Here is an 11,516-nt window from a genome sequence, read left to right on the forward strand (position 1 = left end):
TCTAAGGAGCTGGACGACACAGGACGGATAAGCGCTTTGAGGCGATTCAGTTCGCATTGCAGCGCTATACAAGTCTTTCATTCATTCAATATGCAAATAATGAAAAATATCTGCATATTGATTTTCATTATCACAATGACGACAGCACAACATTTTGCTTATTTTATTTGCTATATAAATCCTGTATATTAAGAATAATAGTTCAACTATATCTCCTCTGTATGCTATAGTTCCACTATATCTCCTATATTTCTACTATATTACCTCTGTATCCAAAAGTTCTTTAATATCACCTCTGTATCCTATACCTCTACTATGTCATCTCTATATCCTATGCAGGTGTATCTTCTTAGTGAATGTGTTTACCATTGTATCTTATAGTTCTATTTTATTACCTCTATATCCTACTGTATAGTTCTAATATAGCACCTCTGTATCCTATAGTTTTTCAATATATTCTCTGCGTCCTATAACTCTACTATATCTGCTCCATATCCTATAGTTCTACTATATCACCTCTGTATCCTATATTTCTTCTATATCATCTCTGTATCCTATAGTTTTTCAATATATTCTCTGCGTCCTATAGCTCTACTATATCTCCTCCATATCCTATAGTTCTACTATATCACCTCTGTATCCTATATTTCTTCTATATCATCTCTGTATCCTATAGTTTTTCAATATCACCTCTGAGTTTTATAGTTCTACTATATCTCCTCCATATCCTATAGTTCTACTATATCATTTCTGTATCCTGTAGTTCTATTATACCACCTCTATATCCTATAGTTCTACAATAGCTCCTCCTTATCCTATAGTTCTACTATATCACCTCTGTATCCTATATTTCTTCTATATCATCACTGTATTTTATAGTTCTACTTGTGAAATTAAGGAGCCTGAGATCATCAGCCAGGCACATTGGTAAAAGCAAACAGTCCTTTTTAGTTTCAAGAAACGAAGCAAACATAAAAATAGCTTCTCTTTGGCAAACAAAATAGTTCATCAATTTGTTGGTACAACAAAATCAAGGGTTGGCTAACCTCCAGTCACACTCGTCCCTTACAGGGCATTTGAAAGCTCCCGTCCGCCTCAGGGGGCCTAAAGAAGAGGTCTCCACAGTTCAGCAGCCATGTCTTAGACACACTCCTGCTCACACTCCTCACTCAGACAGGTAACTGGCTGTTTCCTCTTCTCTTTCTGGATTCCCATGCAGACAGGTTAACTCCTTCAGGACCAAAGTCCTTGTAATCAAAATTTGGAGGTTCTTTTCCACCCAAAGGTCTCTCTGAACCTCTGAATTCTGGGTTCCAAATGAGGACTTATCATCCAGAAAAATAATTTTTCTCTCCACCTGGACTACCCCAGAACCCCTCACCCTGCATAGGCGATAACCCCTGAGTACTCAACAATGTTTTATGACCGTCCTCTTAAAGGGACCACCACCCAAATAGTGGGGAACTATACCTGCTGTCCTGGACCCAACTTTGGCCTCCTGTACATACTATATCACCTCTGTATCCTATATTTTTAACTATATCACCTTTGTATCCTTTATTTCTCATATATAACCCCTGTATTCTATAGTTCTAATATGCTGTATTTCCTCTGTATCATATAGTTCTACTATATCACCGCTGTGCCCTGTATTTCTACTATACTGTATTACCTCTATATCCTGTAATTTCCCAATATCACCTCTGTATCCTATAGTTCTACCATATCATCTCTGCATCCTATATTTTTACTATATTACCTCTGTATCCTATAGTTCTACTACATCACCTCACAACTTTTTGAGATGGGAATGAGGGACACCAATTAGCAAAAGTATGTAGGCATAGGACACACCCTCTGCCACACCCTCTTAAAGGAGATTTATACCAAAAAAATGATTGATTAAACCCACATGTTGTTTTACCAATACCATTACTTTATACTGGCCTTTGAAATTTACACATGCAGCAATTTAGAAATTAGATGAAAGGATTAGCAACAGGAAACATTTTTTGAAAGATAAAAAGTGCATATTATATACAACTATATAGATCAGGGGGAGGTACAAATGAGGAGAAAAAAGGGACAGAGGGACTTTGTTCCAAATCTGGGTCAGTTGGGAGCTATGCCTCTGTATCCTATAGTTCTGCTACATTATTTTGGTATGCTATAGTTCTACTATAATATCTTTGTATCCTATAGTGCTCCAATATCACCTCTGTTTCCTATAGCTCTACTATATCCTCTCTGTATCTTATAGTTCTACTATGATGCATCCTATAGTTCCACTATATCTTATCTGTATCCTATAGTTCCACGGTATCACCTCTGTATTCTATAGTTCCACTATATCTCATTTGTATCCTATAGTTCCACTATATCCTATTTGTATGCTATAGTTCTACTATATTACGTCTGTATCTGAAAGTTCTTCAATATCACCTATGTATCCTATAGTTGTACTATTTCCTATCATTCTCCAATATCACATCTGTATCCTATAGTTCTGCTTTATCATCTTTGTATCCTATGCAGGTGTAGCTTCCTGGTGAATGTGTTTTACGTTACAGTCATTGATTAACCTGCAGAAAGAGTTTTTTAAATGTCGCATTCAGTGCTTTAAAAACATGCCCCTAGTTCTCAAGTCTTAGGCCCCTTTCACACGGGCGGACTGTTCGGACCTGAACGGACGCTCCATACAGGTCAATGGAGCAACTGATGTCAGAGGTGACATGTCCGCTGATATCCGAACTGCTCCGATCCAATAAAGTGTGACGGATGGAAACCCTATTTTTCCATCTGTCTGGCAGATCGGATGGAAATGGACTCTCCGGTCCGTCTTCATCCGATCCCCCACAGTGTGCAGACACAGACCTGTCATCTGCCTGCTCAGCGGGGATCGACAGATCGATCCCCCGCTGAGCAAAGCGGAGCCCGTACACGGACAGATCCGTGTGAAAGGACCCTAGAGGAAAAGAAGGTGCACTTTCAGTGAGCAAATATTTTGAATTATTGCAGTGTTTATCTTAAAGTAATATTTTTAAATGTCTTTCACATTTTTACTTTTATTTTTTCATTTTTGTATTAAATGTATAAACTTGTAGATTATATGTATAGTATTACTACTCTCAAGCTAGCCGTACACGGGTCAGTTATTTTTTGTTTAACCAGAGGGTGGAATGGAAAAAAAACTGACCCGATTTCCCCCATTCACATATTTGATGTGAATGTGGGAATCCTCCCTGCTGTGCTATTGTATTCTGATAGCGAGGAGACTATAAGTATACATAGATCAGCACTGTAGTCTATTGCGTGTGGCACTGATCGAATAAAAATATACCAACACGGTGGTTGAACAGAAGTCAATCAGTGCTACACATTGATCGAAATTCAGCCAGCCCTTGCTGAGCCAGCCAAATTTAATTTTCGCATTTTGTTTCCCATGTTGGAGCAAATCGGACTGTGCTTTTTTACATTTTTTAACAGTCAGAAAGGACTTGTTTAGAGGTTATTTGACTTCCTCTGGATTAACTGTAGGTTTAAAAGAGAAGTATGGGAATTTTTTTTCCCCATTCATACTTACCTAGGTGGATGCAGCATGGGTCCCATGCTGTATCTGTCCCCCGACACCTCTACACTGATAACAGAGCGATCAAACATCGCTGATCACTCAATTTTCAGAGCTCCGTGAGCAGAGAGCTGCAGACTGTCAGTCACAGCTCTCTGCACATCTCCCTTTGCGCTCATTGGAGAGCTCAGCTGTGGAGGGGCAGGGAGCTGTCCGTCTCAGCCTCTCTGAGAGGCTGAGATCGGTGTCAGTCTAGGCACCTGGCGGATCCAGACTTTAGCGGACTTCAGCCGGCTCTCTGCTGAAAACGGATCACAGGAGTGCAAAACGAATTGCACCCCTGTGTAGGAGAAGCCCAGCCAAATGAGCTTTGGCTGGACTTCTCCTTTAAGCTTCTTTATATTATATGGAGGTCTTTGTATTTGTTTATTCATTTTTCCTATTGGTTAACTTGATGAACTTGTATCTTTTATCAACCTAAGTATGTAAATATGTTGGTCGACTGATATAGTTACATAGTTCCATAGTTTGTAAGGTTGAATAAAGACACCAGTCCATCCAGTGCAACCTGTGTGAGTGTGTGTGTGTGTCGAGTGTTTGTCAATACAGTTTCCCATATGCCTGTATATTGTGTTTGCTAAGATGCTCATGTTTTTTTCAATCTATCGACACCTCCCACTGACACCACCAATTGCAGAAGTGAGTTCCACATCTTTACCACCGTGACTATAAAGAACCCTCTACGCAGTTTAAGGTTATACCGCTTTTCCTTTAATTTCATTGAGTGGCCATGTGGCTTCTTAAAAGGATTGTAAAGTCTCAAGGTTTTTCACCTTAATGCATTCTTTGCATTAAGTTGAAAAACCTTCTTTGCTGCAGCTTCCCCTAGAGTCCCACCCCCCCCCCCTTATTTCTTACCTGAGCCAATCCATTCCAGCGACGTGCACAAGCCCAGCGCCTCCGGACGCTGTCTCTGTCCTTATTGGATAGATTGATAGCAGGAGCCATTGGCTCCTGCTGCTGTTAATCAAATCCAGTGACACGAGAACGGGGGTGGGGCTGAGTCCCGCTGTCTGTGTCAATGGATGCAGCAGCTGGATTCGGGAGCGTGCCGGTATGGGTGCCCCCATGGAAAGCGGCTCTCTGTGGGGGCACCCAATGAAGGGGAGGAGCCAGGAGCGTCAGCGGGGCACCCCAGAAGAGGAGGATCGGGGCTGCACTGTGGAAAACCCTTGTACAGAGCAGGTAAGTATGAGATAAGACATGTTTGTTATTTTTGTAAAAAAAATCTGAAAGTTTACAACCCCTTTAAGCTCCCTAAAACTGAAAACTTTGATCCCTATGCTAGAGTCACCATTTAGGTATTTATATATCATGATCATATGTTGTCTGAAGCGTCTCTTCTCCATGGCAAATAATGATGATTATAGATGGGGAAAAAGATTTTTAAAACCTTAATAATTAATAATAATTAAAAATATTTACATTAAGCTGAGTTTTTTAACAAATGTATACTTAAACACTCTTGCACATTGTACTGATGTAAGAGCATCAGACATTTCTGACAGAAAAAACACAAGGATGGGTTGTATATCACTTCCGTGTATTTGCAAGCATGCACACACAAGCAGGAAGTGTGGCATTTGCCCATATTTATGCGTATAAACACAAAAATACTAATCAGCAACTCAAATTTTTGAATTTTTTTCTCTACTGATCAATGCACAATGCATTTTTATGTGCCTGTGTGTACAGGCACATTGAAAACAATTGGCTGCATTTGGATCAGTAAAAAAAAAAAACATAAAAATGCCTGTATGCCTGATAACTCAGTGTTTTCAGGTAGCGGTGTGCAAGAGGCCTAACAAAGCATTGTTGACCTGTTAACACTGCTTTATCACTTTGCAATGTATTTCTGCTCTCTGTATTATATTGTTACAGTTAATACCTTGATACCATACTCCTTTCTTAAGGCTAATCACATGTATTATAGTACCAATGCCTCCCTTCTGTAAAATGACTCTGTGTCGTATCTGTATACCACAGCAATATTGTATCTTATCTTCAGGTTATAGTAATTCTATAACACAGCCACAGCCCACAGCATCTTTGCTATCCTAGCTTCTTTACTCATGCTGTGAGAATAAAAAGAAAATCATTCAAGGGTTAATGTTACTAGTAGACAATCAGATCAGATGTATGCTAGCAAAGGTAATTGACTTGATAGATTACAGCATCTCTCAGCAGACAATTATTGATTGAGTCAGGTCCGCCAAGTCCCCTGGCCCTAAAAGGGGCTTCTTTTTAATATCTCTGATGTTTCTGTGACAATGCTTTGTTTAAAAATACAGTCTACTTTCTCGATTATTTTTTTTTTGCTCCTCATTATGGATTTGGACATCTATCACCCAGGGCGTGCTTTGTTGCTTTGAAAGGTTTTGTTGCCTCTAAAAAACATTTAGGTTATCTATACATCGTTTAACCATTGCTTTGCACTCTGTACAACGCCAGACATTGGGCTGGCGTACAACATGTCTAACATTTGCATTGGCATTCCCTGATTGGTGGAGCAGGAGACAGCTCCTCTAAGGGGCCTGCCCACAAACCTGTACCAGGAGGCAGTTTAGTTGAGAGCGCATGTTCAATTTTTTAAACAGTGTCTGATTTTTTTCTTTTTTTTTTTTTTTTTTTAATTCTCGTCTGATAGCTGTAGCGAGGTCATGACATTTATTTAACCAGGGCATTGTGGGTAAAAGTAGACAGGGGCAAAAGAGGCACAAAGGAAGGGATACTGGAGCAAGGGTGAGTTCCAGCAACAAGGACATTAAGAAGTGAAGGCTGTCTAATGTACGTATATCATTAAACTGAGCCTGACGTCCGTCTCAACCGTATTGACGATGAATAATTTGGTGCATGCATGGTTGTCTGTGCGCTTTATGTATGTGTTTGACTTTGTATGTTTTTTTTTTTGTTTTTTTTTTGTTTTTTTTTTACAGTTTTACAGATTTTATTTTTATTTTGTTATAATCAGACTACAAATATTGTTTTTTTTTTTTTTTTATTTGTCACAAAGGAAACATGGAACTTCTTCCTAAAAATTTAAAGTATTGTTGCCATTTATTATTGTGAATATTATTATTACACCAGTAGGTTACTTACGGAAGTACTGCAATGTTGCAGTGCATGTGTTTGACTTTGTATGTTTTTTTTTTACAATTTTACATATTTTATTTTTATTTTGTTATAATCAGTCTACAAATATTGTAACTTTTTTTTGTTTTATTTGTCACAAAGGAAACATGGAACTTTTTCCTAAAAATTTAAAGTATTGTTGCCATTTATTATTGTGAATATTATTATTACACCAGTAGGTTACTTACGGAAGTACTGCAATGTTGCAGTGCATGCTGGGATTTTAAACTTGACTTTTGTTTACCAAGAAACGGCAGTGGGTTCTAGTCGGTGCTTGTGTAGCTGTCTCTTCTTTGTTCCTAATATTCGAAGTGAACAGAGGAGCAGTGTCTAGAGGAATAGCTTTTAACTCCAGCTCTGTAGGGATCTAGGTGTGTCATGGATTCCTAGAACAAAGAAGATTCATGTGCAGAGATGTAGCAGGATATCAGCTCCAGCAAAGCAAGGCTACAGCTTTCAAGTGTCTACATGCACTAATGTTTTATTTATATGAACGCTAATGAAAAATCCTGGGTGCCTAGCATCAATGTGTGTCTCCAAAGATCCATTTACTTTGCTGTCACCCAGGCAGGTTTTAAACTATTGTCCTCCCTTATATTGATCAGAAGCCTCTGTTTTAAGTGCTGGAAACTGCCTAAAAAAGAAAAAAGAAAACAAGCCTCATCAGTGGGGTAGATCTGAAGGAAGAAAATAGCTGCTCCGTTGCCCAAAGCTGTAGTGTTATTGAAAGCAGCAAGTTTGATTTCTTGACGGTGCAGTGATAAAATGCTTGATCATAGCATTGTTTGGCAGCCGGACTATAGACAAGCATTGTTTCCACAAGCATTTGCTCAGTGAGGAGGGTGAGGACCTGCAAAGGCGTAGAATAAACTCTTAAGACTGTAAAAGAATTGCTGGCATTATGTCTCACCACGTCACGTGCGTGGCTGGATCACTTGCTATTCTTCAGCCTGAGAACTGAGGATGAAAGTCTGTATGTCACAGCCTATTTCCACCACTGCTTTGGGAGATCTTACTTATTGTTTTTTGGGGGGGTGTAAAAGAAGGGTGGGGACTAACAGGCTTTTTTTTGGAAAAAAAAAGGTGCAGGAAGGACCATTTGGCAAGCCTTTTTATTCAACACCGGGCATTTTTTTTTTTTTTTTAATCCCGAAAAGATGTCAAATAAGCGGAAGTGGGAAGGTAGCACCCTAAGAGGAGAACGCGGCTGGAAGATCAGAAGGCAATCTTAGGAGAGGCTTAGATCTTGTATTGTGTGTGTGTTCCACCCCGAGACGTCTGACCTGGAAGGGCTGAGATGCCAGCATCATGCAAATGCTGCATTTCTGCAGGTCGAGGAAAGGGTGGATACGAGAGACTGAGTTAATGTTAATGATGAGTGCAGAGAAAACACCAGCCGATTGCACCCCCTCCAAACACAACTGTTCTGAGTCAGCATCCAACGCTTCGCCTTGCATTTTTATTTTTTTTCTCTCTCTCTGTGTATGTCTGTGCGTGTCTGCAAGTGTGTGTCTGTCTGTCTGCGTGTCTGGGTGCGTGGAGGGAAGGTAAAAGCCAAGCCTGGGAGTAAGAAGCTCAGGTATGTCTCCCAGCCTCAAAAACCTGACTGATTTCAATCTTTGGAGCATCTGATGTATTCTCACAGGAGGATGGGTCTCTGCCATGGGGGGGTGGGGGGGGATGTAATTATGTTAATGCCGAATCTGCGGAGGGCACAGATTTTTCATGCTAATTGTTCGTCCATAGCCTGTGTTCAAATATTGCATGTAAAATCATTTTAAGATAAGAGACGAAATGGCTTGATAACTGGATAAAGGCTACTTATTTGAGACGGTTTCTTTTGCCATTTGAGAAAATGTTAATAGCTGTAGCATTTTAAGCGACCCAAAAAAAAAAAAAGCTTTGTATGGAATCCACTGTTCGAAAAATTAGGTGCAACACCAGCTTTTTTCATTGCAGGTTGATTTCTGTGTGCTGTTCCTAGTTTTAACTGATGTTAATTGAAAGCATTGTCCGTATACCTCTGTCCTATGACTAACTCTTTTTATTTTACTGTATTCTCTTTTACAACAGAAATCTCCTGGAAAGATGAAGACTTTATAGATCGGATTCTACTATATATATATATATATATTTTTTTTATTGCTTCGGGCAACGAGACCTTACCTGGGCCATTTTTTTTTTCTTCTTTTTTCGGAAACAAGGAAATCACTTTCAAAGGAAAAGATGTTTTGCTTCTGTGACATAAGTGTGTCCTATGAATTTTCTGGGATTTCTGGTGTACCTCTTTAATGCAAAACCAGCGAAAGCCCCTGGTGATAGAATTTTTTTTTCACATTGTTCGTTGTTCTCAAGCTATATCAACAGCATTTAAAACTTGCACACACTGGCTCCTGGTTTCACCAGTTTACGTTTAGGAAAGGATTTTGAGCTCAACACCTTTTAAATAAGATAGACAAAAAGACTGTTTTCCGCTCTTTTTTTATTTTATTTTTTTCTACTTGTGGAAATATATTTAAAACAGTCTGTTTCCTAGGGCCCAAGTGAGCAACAGGATACCAAATTAGGCTGCAATGTATTGCTTGGTCCCTGAGTGATACTGAGGCGTATTAGAAAAACGATGCTCAATGTACTGTGAATGTTTTGAAGTCATCCTCTCTCTTTTAATCTAGCACATCTGATGTACACCGAAATGCATTTACCATCATGTTGTATTTTCCGAAATGTTTTAATTGCTGGAATTGTTCATGATCGGAAAACGAACAGACCCTCTCGCGATTTCGAAGGACGAACACAGCGGAATGATCTCGGACTTTTCCTAGTCCCTGAGACCCTAACTTGTGAGGATTTTTTAGTATTGATCACAAGTTTGGCTCTTGGGACCTAGGCGGAGGGGAACCAGCAACTCTGGACTGTATTGATTGTGTACCTGTGGTATTGAAAGCATGACTTCTGTAACTTGTGGCTGCAGCAATTCATTTCTTTTCAAAATGTTCTTTCTTTTGGGAAGACGTTGAGGGGAGGGTGACAGGATATTGTCATTTACCTGTGCTTGCTGTCTTTGTGGGAATTCACATACATTGGGATTATTACAGAGAAAATGTGATGCTTGCATTAATAACACTTTTATATTATTCGAAAATATGTTGTTTTTTATAGTATATTTATTGTATGCTCATGATGATTAGTTACTTTGTATTACAATACATATTCTGTAAATAACATTAAAAATGTACATAGTTTGTTGTGTGGCCCTGTTATTTTCTTATTTGTACAGTGACATTGATTGGAAAATGTAGACAAGATTTTATTTTTTAAAGATATACTAGTAGCCATATACTTTTATATATATATATATATATATATATATATATATATATATATATATATATATAAATTTTTTCATTTCACAAATCATGATTATATAACTATAGCTTGAAAAACTTCATAACATAAGACCAAGATTTATGCATTTAGGAATAATACTGTGTAAATACTCTACTGCTTGGAAGATTTAAGACTGGAAAAGATTTTAAAAATTAAACTGACTGCCTTACAAGTCTAGGCGTCCAAAACCATTTATATATCTATCTATATATATATATATATAGAGAGAGAGATAGATAGATATATATCTATCTATATATCTCTATATATATAGATAGATATATATCTATCTATCTCATAGCAGTATATAAACAATCCAATCTCATTACATGTAGTTGATGCATTTTTATGCAACCCTACAGCACACAGTGTCTATTAATACAGCCAACTCTCTATTTAAGTGATTTAATTAATTTATTGTTAATAACATCTAATCAAATTTTATTAAGCCATATGGCTCTTTATAGATGGGATTCATTCCCATCAAGCGCTTTATTTAGGTTGCTCTTATTTATACTGATTACAATGTATGTTTATAAATCTTCAATTAAGCAATTTTAATTAATAGTATATTAACAATTATTGGTTTTAACAAAGAGTATTAATGACGTTGTGATTTTATTTTTTTTTCTGTATAATGGTTTAAGCCTGATACTTAGATAAATATATATATATTTTTTTTATAAAAATGTAGTTTGAATTTTACAGATTTTTCAGTGTATCTGCTATAATATTTTTATCTCTCCTAAAATATGTGATTGTAGGTAATCATATCATGGTAGCGCTATAAACCCTCAGCTGTAGAATGGCAGGGGAGGAGGGGGGAGGGCGAGGAAGAGAATCATGTGCAGTGCATACAAAAAAGGAGGGATGTTAACAATTCGATGAATTCCTGGCGGGTAGACCAGACTGAGCCAGACGCATACATTAACTGCTGTCTGCTGCTGATGTGAGCTTGCTCAATGTGCTGGAAATGAAGGATCACCTAGGTTTTGACACCAGCTTATTTGTAAATTTTAATTTTAAAAGACAAAAATCATTGCTATTAAAACTATAACACCTATAAAAATTAACCTTTTCTGATCTTTAAATGTTCTGTAAGTGTGCATTGATCATATAACACAATCCATTTATACTGATCATAACAATTCTGCCTAAAATATTGCTGTGTCTGTGGCACAACTAGCCTTTTATTTGTATGTATGTATATATATTTTTTATAAGAAGTTGGTTCTTTGTTTCTCTTTTTCTCTTTTTCTTTCTTTCTTTCTTTCTTTCTTTCTTTCTTTCTTTCTTTCTTTCCTTCTTTCCTTCTTTCCTTCTTTCCTTCTTTCCTTCTTTCTTTCCTTCTTTCCTTCTTTCCTTCTTA

General features: G+C 37.8%; 1 long non-coding RNA gene across 5 annotated transcripts in view; it reads left to right on the plus strand.

Annotated features, from left to right (window-relative positions):
* LOC141129193 (uncharacterized) overlaps positions 1 to 10,160 on the plus strand; it is a 663,735-nt gene extending 653,575 nt beyond the window's left edge. For all 5 annotated transcript variants that reach the window (XR_012241785.1, XR_012241784.1, XR_012241783.1 and 2 more), the window contains one exon: positions 8,834 to 10,160. This is a non-coding gene — a long non-coding RNA (uncharacterized lncRNA). The remainder of the gene's footprint in view (positions 1 to 8,833) is intronic.
* Positions 10,161 to 11,516: the final 1,356 nt, after the last annotated feature.

This window comes from Aquarana catesbeiana, linkage group LG02, assembly GCF_042186555.1.
Source record: "Aquarana catesbeiana isolate 2022-GZ linkage group LG02, ASM4218655v1, whole genome shotgun sequence".
Classification (NCBI taxonomy): Eukaryota; Metazoa; Chordata; class Amphibia; order Anura; family Ranidae; genus Aquarana; species Aquarana catesbeiana.